Source organism: Petaurus breviceps, unplaced genomic scaffold (assembly GCF_028583685.1).
Source record: "Petaurus breviceps papuanus isolate PSGF00001 unplaced genomic scaffold, PetGlider_PUasm1.0 90626, whole genome shotgun sequence".
Lineage (NCBI taxonomy): Eukaryota > Metazoa > Chordata > Mammalia > Diprotodontia > Petauridae > Petaurus > Petaurus breviceps.
The window spans coordinates 2,079,658-2,093,497 of NW_027187290.1; the positions used below are offsets into that span (position 1 = coordinate 2,079,658).

General features: G+C 39.8%; 1 protein-coding gene across 1 annotated transcript in view; it reads right to left on the reverse strand.

Moving 5' to 3' along the window:
- The window catches only part of LOC138143067 (transcription factor YY2-like), a 245,467-nt gene that overhangs the window by 32,700 nt on the left and 198,927 nt on the right, over window positions 1-13,840 (reverse strand). Inside the window, exons 5-7 of the mRNA XM_069064260.1 lie at window positions 4,582-4,686; window positions 2,470-2,505; window positions 1,349-1,410 (exon numbers count right to left, since the gene is read on the reverse strand). The gene's annotated coding sequence lies outside the window, so the exon portion shown is untranslated. The remainder of the gene's footprint in view (window positions 1-1,348; window positions 1,411-2,469; window positions 2,506-4,581; window positions 4,687-13,840) is intronic.

The following is a 13,840-nucleotide window of genomic DNA, read 5'->3' on the forward strand; positions in this document are numbered from 1 at the left end:
ATTTCTGCCACAATGTCAGGTTTAGCATTAGGGAGGAGGTCAAGTGCACACATAAGGGAAATTGAGGTTTGTGGCTGCTGACTTGCAGGGCACAGCAGATGAACTCACTTTTTAGGCAAATTTATGAAGCCTCCAAATTTCTCTGGTTTCCAATTCCGTCCCTGAGAGGTTTGGGGGGTGGGGGAGAGAAATTGCCCCAGGATGGGCCAGAAACTCTCTCTGATTTTTGAAAATATTCACTTTGGCCAATCTCACAGATTCTTCCCCCCCCCCCATGTCCACATGGAAATTTGTAAGCCTTTTCCCATGTAAAAGCATAGACTGTGGTTTTAGAAAAATCACTGTTTTTATACACATGGTCAGACCTATTAATGGCTGTCAAATAAAGAGAATGATTGACAGCAACATGGCAATCTGTCCTAATGGGGAAAGCATTAGACAGAGATCCAAGGTATTGATGTCCAAGTCCTAGACTTAGCTGCTCTACTTACTGGCTCTGTCCTTTGGGAAAGTCATCAAGGTCCCTGGGCCTCTGTTTTCTCATCTCTGAAGTGGGTAGGGAGTATAGGCTAAATCCAAATCTTTAAGGGCCCAAAGGTGTTCAACACCCTGCCTGTGATGATATGTGCCCCACTATACTCCCAAATGGCAGAATCCGATTAAAAGGTAATTGGGAAATATTTAACAAAATAAAAATACAGGGAAATGTGGTTTTCTAAGTAAATATGTGGGCTACTGGGATCTTTATGTATCATTTTGTCACTCCTTAGGGGAGTTAATCCACTCACCTTTAGAACCCTGCTCAGGACCTCTCTCCTGATGCAGCTCCCCTGGCTGTTCCCAGACCTTGCTTCCCATCTCTCCACCCTGTTGTTATACGAGTGAATCTGCTTCCCCCTCCTCCCCCCCCCCCCCCCCCCCCCCCCTTGGAATGTGCTCTTCTGCAAACAGTAAACAAAATCTATGCTAACCACTGTCTCTTCACCTCCCTTGCCCTATAAGCAGAGCCTTCCCCCCATTAAAGCATAAGCCCCTGGGGGTGGGAACTGTCTCACTTTCATACTTGCATTTGCAGCACCTAGTACAGCACCTTGCATAACTTTGTGTGATCCCCAAATTCCAAATACCAATTGTTCAAAATTAAATATTGAAAAATGCAAAAACAGAAAAGCCCCCAAACTGTGATGGGTGCCACTAGGTGGGTCTCCGCATCTAACAGGTGAAGCCTGCTGGCCTCTGATGGCAGGGCAGGCAGCCCATCTCTGGCCTCAGTGGTGGCCTTCTTTTTCTGCCCCCCCCATTCCAATATAAATCCTTCTTCTGGAAGGTGTACCCCAAGAGCACCTACCTGAAGAGTAAGCCAGGTCAGCGATTTTTCCTCCCAACCTCTGCTCTGGACGGCTGTGGGCTCTGAAAGGAAGAAGTCATAGGACAGAGAATATGAGTTTTGAAGGAAACAGAGTAACAAATGTTAAAATAGCCCTACCTCCACTATTGGCCGGTTTGTTCCGGGTAAGGAAACTCCCTTCACCAAAGCCAATTAGACCCTTGCCCTCAGGATCACATAAGGAGCAAGGAGCAGAGCTGGAACTCCATCTAACCCTAGGCTTTCTGATTTTTTTAAGCCCCACTGCTCCCAGTGCTAAACTGCACCACCCTCCGTGCTAATTCCTGCAGAGGGAGCTGAGCTCTCCTGTAGGGAACACATTATCACAGACAGAGGATTAGAGAGGTCACCTAGTCTGACTTTCTCACTTTAGAAATAAAGAAACTGAGGCCTGGAGATGTTAAGGAACTTGAATAAGCCACAAAAGCAGCAGGTAATAAATCTGGTAATGAAACCCAGGGTGTGTGTTTTCCAGGCACACTTTCTACTGTACCATAAGACACTCCCACCACAATGCAACAAAAAAACAATTTGAGCAAAAGCCTGGTAGAGTCAAGGGATAGGGGGATGGGGGAGGGTGGGGGAACAGAAGGCAAATTCAAAACTCCTCTGAATTTTTTGGCACTAGAGGCAGAGGAAAAGTCCAACTGAGAAGGGATCTGGGGCCAGGGAGTCCCCACCAATGTTGAGGTCCTAAACCTCCCCCCAAACCTGTGAGGGGAAGGAATGAAGCATTCATTCATTCATTCCTTCGTTCATTTATCAGACTAGATGCCAGGCACCGTGCTAAGTGCTTATTAACAAGTATCCCATTTGAGCCTCCCCAAAACCTACTATTGTTCTTCTCAATTTACAGTTGAGGAAACTGAGACAAACAGAAGTTAAGGGATTTGTCTAGGGTCATACAGCTACAGAGTGTTTGAGCCTAGATTGGAATTCAAATTTTCCTGACTTTAGAGCCAGTGTTCTATCCACTGGCCCCCTGTTGCTTCCTTATAACCTGAGACAATTTACTTAACCCCCTTAATATACCCAGACAATTCTAAGGTAGAAATCATTGTAGAAGACCCTCAGATGCCTACCTGTGTTAGTAGAGCAGGTTTTTTGCCTGGAGTTTGCTAGAAGGATGAAATCACAGCTTTGAGTAAAAATTAAAAAGTAGCCAGACTCTCTTGGGTGTTTTCACCAAGGGGTCATCACAGTCTGCACTAGTTCGATACTTCTAGAAGGAGGGTGTGGGTGGAGACTGGAAGGTTATGGATTGGGTACAGTTGGACGATCTTCCACCAATGAAGTTAAGAAGTTACAGTTCAATCTCCGAGGCAGCAAAACTGTGAGAAACCTTTCCAAGACCTTGGATACATGATGCTAAAATGTGAGTACAGAGGCTATTGCAATGAGCTCTTTTGTTTTGAATCTAGATTGCAAGCATCTTAATTTAGTGTCTGGGAACTTTCGAAAAACTTTGCAAAAGAGAGTTTGATGATTCTTTTTCAATGTAATTGGTTTTCTTTGTAATACTATGTATTTTATGCCTTTAAAAACATTGCTCTGAGGAAGTATTCATAGGCTTTACTAGAAGGTCTCATTTTTAAAAGTAAAAATTCTTTGTGTTGGCATTCAAGGCCCTTCACAATTTATTTAGCTTCAAAGTACTTAGCTGTCCTGTGTGTTCTCCCTCTATTCTTAATCACCTACACTGCAATTCTGGCTGGCTTGGACTATTCTTCATTGCTCATTCTTTTCTGGCTCTCTCCCAGCTATACTTTGACTCATTAATTTGTCTATTTACTCAGTCCCACAGTGGCATAGCCCCTGAGCCACCTCTTTGTGCCAGGCAACGTGCTAAATGCTTAAATAGTCTTTGCTCTTGGCGCAGTGGCACAGTGAATAGAGCACCAGCCATGGAGTCAGGAGGACCTGAGTTCAAATCCAGCATTATACACTTAACACTTACTAGCTGTGTGACCTTGGGCAAGTCATTTAACCCCAATTGCCCTGGCCTCCCCTCTCCAAAAAGCAAAAAATAAATAGTCTTTGCTCTCTATGAGTTTGAGTTCTACTCAGGGGATAGAGGGATGTATATGTGAAATGATGAGTAAATCCAAGCTAATTTTATAAGATGGAGTGCTAGCTAGGGGGAATTAGGGAAGGCTTCCAGTAGGAGCCATCACCTGAGCTAAAGTTTGAAGGAAGCTATGAATTCTAAGAGGCTCAAGGGAAAATATAGGGTAGAGCTTCTACAGAGGCATAGAAATGGGAGACTGGATGTCCTCATGTGGGTATGGCAAGTGGGCCAGTTAACTGGAATATGGAATGTGTCAGGGGAAGGAATTTCATCCTTGCTCCTGAAATATATTTCTTCCCTTCCCTCTCTCCCTGTGGTTACTTGTTGGAATCTCAATCTCTCTCTCTCTCTCTCTCTCTCTCTCTCTCTCTCTCTCTCTCCCTCCCTCTCTCTCTCCCTCCCTCTCTCTCTCTCTCCCTCTCTCTCTCTCTCCCCCACTAAACCAAAACACCCACCACCAGTGAGACAGGTTCTGCCTTTCTTATCCATATCCCTAAAGGAACCATTTTCAAGTCAAATATTTCCCTTGACATTTAGCCTGGACATGTTTATTATATTTACCTATCTCTGTCTTTCATCATGGTCATTTGCATGCTTCTCTCTCACACCCACCCATACCCCAATTAGACTGTAAGCCTCTTAAGAGCCCATGGCAGTTTGTTTTTGCCTGGATCAGCTAGATTCCACATAATTCCTGTGCCAAATACAAATACAATGTCTATGAGCAAGTGTTAGCTCCATGGGCAACCCTTTCAGATTATAAACTGGAGAGTGGGTGTTGGCCTACATTGGTACAGGGAGTTTTCTCATTGAGGAAATTTCATCTTGCTGAAATCTTTGGGTCAATTTTTGTTCCCATCCCTCAGGTTAAGTAAAAATGGCATTTCCTGAGTCTTGGTTGTGGGCTTTGTGAGAGAGATTCTGTGGCCTTCTAAGGAGGTTAGAGTTCCTTCAGATGAAGAAATGTTAAGGTTGGTCTTCTCCTAAGGCTCAAAGCCTAAACCAAGAGCTAATGAAAGGAGAAGAAAGCAAAAGAGAAAACCCTGCTGAGTCTCACAATGAAAGTAAGAAACAGAGACAGACAAGGAAAAGAAGGTTGGGCCTGAACGTGGGCCCTGTCACTTACCTGAGCAAGTCTCAACAGTGTCTTCAGCAATAAAATGATAGGCCTGGAACTCCACAGTCCCTCAGGTCCCCCTGGTTTTAGATCTGTGACCCTGTGAAAGGTTCACTTCAGAGAACCAAAACAACAAGCTGAGGTAACAATCCTGGAAAAAGACCAGGTCTCATTGTGGTGATAACAGCTAATGAAAAAGCTCCAATGATTGTTGAGGAAGGCAAGGGCAGTGGGGCTGGATGGAGCAGGGGGAAGGAGAATTAGGATCATCAACAGGGTAAGAGGTGAAAAGGCCAAATGTGAAGATGAAAGGTTTTATGAGGTCAGGTGCAGAACCAGGGCCTAACCTTAGTCACCTCTACTTCCCCATCCTTCTGGGGGCCTTGTGCCCCATGTCATACCGTTCCCTGTCCCCAGGAGGGCTGCTTGGCTTTCTGTCCCCTCCATGACTGTATCAACCTCTCCCCACCAGGGAGATATAGGTGCTGCTGCTCCCTGGGACCCTCTTCCCCACCTTTGGCAGTCTATCTCCACCTGGAGTTCTATGGAAAGGGCCTGGCACTGGAGGGGCCTAAGGGACCTTCAGTCACAGAGCAGGGAAGGGGATTTGAAGTGTATCAGGATTAATAATAATGATGATAACTAACACTAACACCTACTGTGGGGATGGCACTGTGCTAAGTGCTTTAGAAACATCTTACTTTTAGCCTCAAAGTAACTCAGGGAGGTATGCAATATTGTCCAATGCTTGATCCTTTCTCCTCTGTAATCTGGATGCCCTACCCCCTCAGTTTTCAAAGCAGGAAAACAAGCCCAAAGAGAGGAAGGGGCTTCTATAAAAACACCCAGTTGGTGGCAGAGTCAGCATTAGAAACCAAAGTTTCCTGAAATCCAATCCAGTACACTACTGTGCTTTCCCTCGTCATAGTTTATTTAATTTACAAAACACATTTCTTTATCTCATCTTTGCCACAAGTCTGTAAAATAAGTACTGTTGTCATCCCCATTTTACAGATGAAGAAACTGAGGCCCCATCGGTGACTTGAAGAGGCAGCACTGTGTGCCTTTCTCAAATATCAAGTCACCAAACCTCTCAGCCTCAGTTTCCTCATCTCCAAAATGAGGATTAAAAATATTGCCTGCCTTGCACAGTTATTGCTAGAACAAAATGACAAAATAAATACAAAGTGCTTCGGAAACTTTAAAATACTGTATTATTAGCTTCCATTATCCCTTAAGATTGCCTAGAACCAAGATTTGAAGCCAAGTCCACCAAATTCAAATCCAATACACTTATCATTTATGTGTTATTAGCATGAGATAATAGAGTTAGATCCTTAACAAGGATACAACAGGCTACCCATTCTCTCTTTGGCTAGCTCCTCTCACCCCTGAAAACACATGGATCTGTGCAAAGATTGTGTATGCTCGTTCACATTCTTACATATCCTTTTATCACCTTGCCTTCACACCTGGCCATACTGGAAATGTTCCTATTTGTGAATGATTATCAAGTTTATAATAAAAAAATAAATTTAGAGGGTTAGACATAAGATTCCCTGAAGCCTTTGCCAGATTCAAAAATTGTGTTATCACAGTAACAGTACAGACAGAAATTATTCACGTGGCTCCCTGTATGTCTCAGAAACAAGATAGCCCATTCTACCTATAACTACAGAGGTAAAAATCACCTCAAAATGATCTAAAATTAGAGGGGAAAAAGATAGCTGGGACAACTATTTACAGCCAGTTCTCTGCAAAGGGTCTTATAACTAATATGTATAAGAAAGTGATTCAAATTAATAAAACAAAGAGCTTTTCCCCAGTAGATAAATGGATAAAGGATATGAACAGTTTTAAAAATGAAGAAAAAATGTTCTAAATCAGTAAGAATCAAAGAAATGCACATTTAAGCAACTCAAGTTCCACCTCATATCCATCAGATTGGCAAACATGACCAAAAAAGGCAAATGACTAATATTGAAGAGATTTTTAGATAACAGGTAAATTAATGCATTGTTGGTCGATCTAGGAATTGGTCCAGCCAATCTGGAAACCAATTTGGAATGATTTCCCCAAATGATATGCCCCATACCTGTTGACTGAGCATTATCACTACTAGGCCTATATTCCAAAGATCAAAGAAAGAACAGGACCTGTATGTATAAAAATATTTATAGTAGATCATTTTCAGTGGTAAGTAGCTGGAAACTGAGAATATGCCCATCAGTAGGAGAATCTCTGAACAAATTATCATATGTGTTTTCTAGAGTACTATTGTGCTATATGAAATTACGAAGGGGGCAGGTTCAGAGAAAACCGGGAAGACTTATATGACCTGATCCAGAGTGAAGTGAGCAGAACAAGGAGAGTGATTTATATTATAAATATATTGTAACCGACAAACAGCTTTGAAAAGAATGTTAAGGCTTTGTTTTGTTTTTTCAATGGAGGGGAGAGGTGAGAAGGAAAGGAGATAGCAAAGATATGACATGAGAGGACAGAAGATTGCTCAATTCTCTGGTGGCACATTTTTCTTGTGTTTTGTTTTTTAAATAGTAAAGTATATTGGTTTTGGGTGGCCTTTTATAGTTTTCTTCTTGGCTGGTATGGGGCTTCCCTCTATTCATACTGATCTTAGCCAGGTTCTGCAAGCTCTTAGATCTATAAAAGGCTTCACCTGGTGGCCCAGGTGGCGATGGAACTCTGAACTTAGCTGGATTGTTTCTAGACCAGGAGCAATCAACCTGCAATCAGCCCCTTCAGTGGTTCTAGACCAGGCAAGGGGAACCTGCAGCCTCAAGTTCACATGTGGTCTCCTAGGTCCTCTGGTGCCGCCTTTTGACCAGAGTCTAAGTTTTACAGAACAAATCCTTTTATTAAGGGGATTTGTTCTGTGAAGTTTGGATTCAAAGTTCACACCCAAGGACCTAGAGGGCCTTGAGGCCACAGATTCCCTACTGCTGCTCTAGACTATACTTTTCCAGCTTAATAGAACCTGCCAGAGTTTGTAAGCCATTAACATAACCTTTGGGATAAGCTCCATGTCCTTATGGGACATCAGAGGAGGATATAAGGAACTTACAGACTTTTCAGTCATCCTCAATTTGCTAGGGACAAATAATATTTATGTGACTCCCCAGAATGGGGCAAATTGCCTCCTCCATTGCTTCCATGGGCATCAGGAGGAATTTCTCACTCTGCAGGGAAAGAATTCCCAATTCACAAGGGGGAAGTCTTCGGGGGAAAAAGGCTCTAAGGAACTTTTCACATAATCTGTCCAATTTTCTAATAGACTAACTGGCAGATTATCTGAGATCAAAGGCCTAGGAATGAGAGATACAGAGGGGTCCCTAATTTGATTTCCCATCAAATAGAGGAATCTATCCTATAGCATTTAGATTTGATATGCATTTTACTCCATCTTTCAGTATCTCACTTGTCTTAAATGACTCTAATTATTAGATACGTTGCCCTGAACTCTCCTCACAGAACCTACATCTGACCCATGAAATGATAAGATTGCCCAATTTTCTGTATCTTTTATCTGTAAAAATATTCAAGAAAGGCAGTGCCCTCCCTTTTTCCCCCAGAATATATCAGAAATGAGGATGAGAAAGCACATAGGCTTTGGGGGAGACAACCTATTAAAGATCCTGGAAGAAGGATAGATATTTAATGAATTCTATACCTGTACTTAGACTGTTACCAGAGGTGACCTTCACAGGAGACCCTATCACCACGAACCTGCTAAAATGTGAGGGACCCTTTGGTGTAGTGGCCTAGCAGGTCACATCCCACTTAATGGATTGCATACGTTGCCTTTAAGCATGGTATAGTTTTGTTTATCTTACACTGTGCTTTTTTATCTTTTTGTCTTCTAGAATGATTATATCTCTTGCTTTTTGAAATAATCTGTTGCTAAGTAAATTTTGTTCTAGCTTCTCATTTTGTCTTATATGCATTTTTGTTTGTTTTTAAAATAAAATTGAATTAATATCATTTGTTTATTACATCCTCTACATTTCCTCCTAACACCCCAACCCCTACCAGGGAGCCATCCCTTATAATAAAAAATACAAAATTAAAGGAAAAAAAGTTCAGCAAAACTAATCAACATATCAAAAAATTCAGACATTATTTACAGTATGTTCTCTCTCTCTCATGGCTTCCTTCAAGTCCTACCAAGATGTTGCCTTGTATAGGAAGCCTTTACTGATTCCCCCTTAATTGTAGTGTCTTCCTGCTTTTGATTATCTCTAATTTACCCTGTATTTATATTGTTTTACATAATTGCTTGCATGTTGTCTCCCGTATTAGACACCGAGATCTTTTAGAGGGAGGGACTGTATCGCCAGGACATAGCACAGACGCTTGACACTTAGGCACTTACTGGCACAGTAGGAGTTTAATAAATATTTATTGCCTAAATCAGAGGGAGGCGTCTTTTCACATCCCTTCTCTGGGGGTCACGTTTAGTCATGATCTGTTCTGCAGCTTGTTCTTTTCCCTTCTGTTATGATAATGATGGTACATCTTGTTTTCCTGATTCTACTTCCTTCCTTTAGCATCAGTTCATACAAGTCTTTCCATGGCTCTCTGTATTCATCGTATTTATCATCAAATGAGGTAATATTTGTAAATGTGCTAACCACTGTGCCTGGCACATAGGAGTCACTTAATACTTATTCTCTTCCTTTCATCACTGCATACAGTAGTATTTCACATATAATATTAATAATATCACATTTTATTTTATCTCTGTGCCATGATTTGCTTCGTCATTCCCCATTCACTGGGCATCTACTTTGTTTCTTGCTCTTGGTTACTACATAAAGTGCTGCTATAAATATTTTGCTGTATGTATCCTCTGACCACTTATTTCTTGGGAATGCTTTTCTGATCTTGTGTACCTTGGTTCTTAGTTAATGTCTCTTGGATATCAAGCTGTTGTCAGAAATGTTTAATACAAAGATGATGTTCCCAGTCGACTCTTTCCCCTCTTATCCTCATTCCATTAATTTTGTTTACATGAAAGATTTTTCATTTTATGAAATTATATTTATTCACTTATCTCTTGCAATTGCTACTATTCCCTGTTTAGTTAAGAGGTCACCACCGACTAATGTGACACATATAATCTGATTCCCTTCTGATTTTTTAATGGTCTGATCTTTAATATTCTGATCATGTGTCCATTTTGAATTTATTCTGGTATGTGATCTAAAATGTTCGTCTAAACGTACTTAATCCTAGACTGTTTGTCATTTTTTTTCCTTAAAGCGCTTGTCAAATTTGGAATCCTTTCCTGGGTATTTTATGTATTTAGATATATAGAATATTATGTTACTGAGTTAATTTATTACTGACTCATACTTGTCTAATAAGTTCAATTGATCTATTCTTTTTTTTAACCATTACCAAATGGTGTTGATGACTAATGCTTGATAATATAAATTCAGTTTTGGAAGTACTATTTCCTCTTCATTCCTGTTTTCCCATTATTTCCCTTGATAATATAGATCCTTTTCCCCAAGTGAATTTTGTTATTATTTTAACTAGCTATGTAATATTTGATTATATAATGACTAAGTAAAATGGGTTTTGGTAGTATTGTTACTTTTATGATATTTTAATGACCCAGCCATGATCAGGAAATACTTTTCCCTATTATTTGTTTCGTTAATTTTTTTAAAGAGGGTTTTATAATTGTATCTTATGCAGGTATTGAGTATGATTTCATAGAATGACTCCCAGATATTTTGTGCATGTTTACATTATTTTGAATGGGAATAACCTTTCTATTACTGGCTCCTTTGTTTTGTTATTGCTGTATCAAAATGCTGTGATTTGGGGGATTGGGGGTGGGGGTGGGGTTATAGCCTGGGATCTCACTGAAGCTATCATTTACTTCATTTTGTTTCATTGCTAATTTTTTTTTGCTTTTTTTTTTGGAGGGCAATTGGGGTTAAGTGACTTGCCCAACATCACATGGCTAGTTTTTATGTTAAGTGTCTGAGGCTGGATTTGAACTCAGGTTCTCCTGACTCCAAGGCCGGCGCTCTACTCACTGTGCCACCTAGCCGCCCCTTCCATTGCTAATTTCTAAGTAAGCTGTCACATCAGCAACAGGCAGGGCCAGTTCTATCTATTCTTTGCCTAACTTTACACCTTGAATTTTTTCTCTTATCTTGTTGCTACCACTAGCATTTCTAGAACTATGTCAGGGAAAGAGGGTATCTTTGATTTATTTATTTTTTTCTCCATTGAATACTTTTAACATACTAAAAAGAGATCCCTTTCTGTCTATATCATTTTTCCATATACATAAGTGTGATACTTTCCAATGGCTTTTTTCTGCATCAAGGTGTTGCAACTATTTGGCAGTCCAGAATGCTGGACCCAGAGTCAAGAAGACACTGTGTGTATCTATCTGAGCAAGTCACGTAACCTTTCTCAGCCTTAGTTTCCTCATCTTTAAAATGTGGATAATAAAAGGGCGTTGTTGTGAGGATCAAATGAAAACATATGTAAAGCATTTTGCAAAACTTACATCATAAAAATTCTAGATATCATCTATTGATATGATCATAGAAAATAGCATCAAGTTTAGATCTGGAAGGAATCTTAGAAATTATTAAATGCAACCTCATTTTTTTTGAGTAAAGTTCAGGCATAGAAGGGTTAAGGATCCCATAACAACTAATTAGTGTCTAAGGTTGGGACTGAATCACGGCCTCGTTCTCCAATGCCATGGAATTTGGGATGTTCTCTGTTTTGATATAGTTGTGTTCATTTTTTTCAGGATTTTGAACCATCCTTGCATTCAAATTGATTATAGTGAATGATTTCTTGGATCATTTGCCATCTTTTTTTGTGATAATTTTATGTAAAATTTTTGAATGGGTATTCGTTAATGATTTTGTTGTATATTTCTCATTCTATGTTTTCTCCTTGCCGGATATAGGTAATAGGACCATATTTGTTTCACAAAAAGAAGTTTGGCAAGGTTTTTTCCTTTTCCATTTTGAGAATAATTTGATTAGTATAGTATCGATTGTTTCTTCAAAAGCTTGATGGAATTTTTTTATAACTCAATCTGCAGCTGCGATTTTTCCTCTCCTTTTGTTCTCCCCTTACGACTGGTAACTTTTCTTCTCTAAGACTGGATTATTTAAGATTCCTCTCTAATATTCTGTTAATTTTGGTATTTTATATTTTTTGTAAACAGTCATTTCTTTCTTGCTTGCTTGCTTTTTGGAGGGCAATTGTGGTTAAGTGACTTGCCCAAAATCACACAGCTAGTTTTTGTGTTAAGTGTCTGAGGCCAAATTTGAACTCAGGTCCTCCAGGGCCAGTGCTCCATTCACTGCACCACATAGCCACCCTCAACAGTCATTTCTTTTGAATTCTCAGTTTTGTTGGCATATGACTGTAGATCATAGGTTCTGATGATTGTTTTTAGTTTGCTGCATTTGTGGTGATTTCACTGCCTTCAGTCTTTGTTATTAATTTTATTTTTCTCTTCATTTTAATCAGGTTTGCTAAAGGTTTTTATCAATTCTCTTAGTAATTTCAAATAAGCTTTTAGTTTTGTTTTCAGTTTTATAGTCGATTTGAATAATAATTTATCTATTTCTTTTTAATTATTCAAGATTTCCTCTTTTATGCCTATCTTAGTTTTCCTGATTTAATATGTATTCTTAAGAATATTCATTTTTTCTGTGTTTTTTTTTTCTCAGAAGAATTTCTTTCTTGGGTTCTCTTCATTAGTTTTCTTCCTTTTCTGTTCTCAAATTTTATTTTCTGAGTCACAGTCTACATCCTTAGTCTGTATTTAATCTCTGTGTTCCTCATGGAGCTAAAGCTTCTGAAGTATTCCTCCTAACCAGTTTTAGCTAAGGCTTTCATAGAACCTGTCCTATTACTCTTATATGTATCATTGCATAAAAGAATTTGAACAGGAAAAGCGTCCTAGGGTAGATATTACCCTGTGATCAAATCATATAATCCAATTCTCCCTACCCTGCCTGCCTCATGATTTTTTCCCTAATGAACCATCTCCCTCCATATTAAACCCATGATGAGGTCCCCATCTCCCAGTGTAGGCACATACCTCTCCCTTCTTCAGGGGGACAACCCCCTATTAAGTTGAAATTTCTCTTTTTATTCTCTCAATTTAGTTTATTTAAGGGCGGCTAGGTGGTGCAGTGAATACAGCACTGGCCCTGGAGTCAGGAGGACCTGGGTTCAAGTCCAGCCTCAGACACTTACCACACAAAAACTAGCTGTGTGACCTTGGGCAAGTTGCTTAACCCCAACTACCCTCCAAAAAGCAAAAAAAAAATTAGTTTATTTAGTTTATTCTCTCATCCCTTCTGCTACTTCTCCCATTCTCCTACATTCCCACTTTTTGCTGAGATTCCACTTGATTCATCATCATTTTTATGCTATTCTGTGAGGTCTATGATTTTCATTTTTTTCTGCATATCCTATCTTTTTGATGCCAATAGTTTTAGCTCATATATAGTGTATTCTTTTAACCTCGTTGCCTTTTGATTCTCTTGGGCCAAATCTTTTTCCACTTTACTATTTTCTTGTTCCAAATGTGTTCCCTCTACTGGGTATTCAGTTTTTTAAAGTCTGGGAAATGCCTTTTAAATTGCTGCACTGAGGGCTATTATTTAACACATATTCATCATTTCTTCTCTTAAGGATTTTCTCTTCTGAACCATTCTGATGTTTCTTTTTTTTTGTTGTTCCATGTCCAATTCTACAGCATTCTGTGTTTTACCAGGCATTGGTTTACTTTCCTTTGCCTTGTAATCTCTTTGAGAGTCTAATAGTCATTCTTTTTCCTAGTTTTAGAAGCCTTACTCTTGATTTATCTACCTGTGCTCTTGGGTTTTATTATTTTCTTCTTGAATTTTTTTTTGTTGTTTTAGCCTTTTCTCCTTATATTCCCCCATCACTCATTTTTTTTGGCTCCTATCCTGGTGCTGATATGTGTGCATGCCCTTAGGGATAGACTGCAAGCCTTTCTTAGCATTTTCTCCTGTTAAGGATTAAGTTTTCGCTGGCCTTGGTCATGATAGTAGTATCCTCTGCAAAGACAGGATGCACCCCAGCTGGGGTTTATTCTTCTTCCCTTGAGGTCTAGTGCAGCCACTTACGCTGGCTCTCTGCCCCAGTTCTTCCTCTGGCTCTCATCCTTTGTTATCTGGCTGGATTGAACCTCCATCTGTTATTTTTCTAGGTCTTCCCTTCC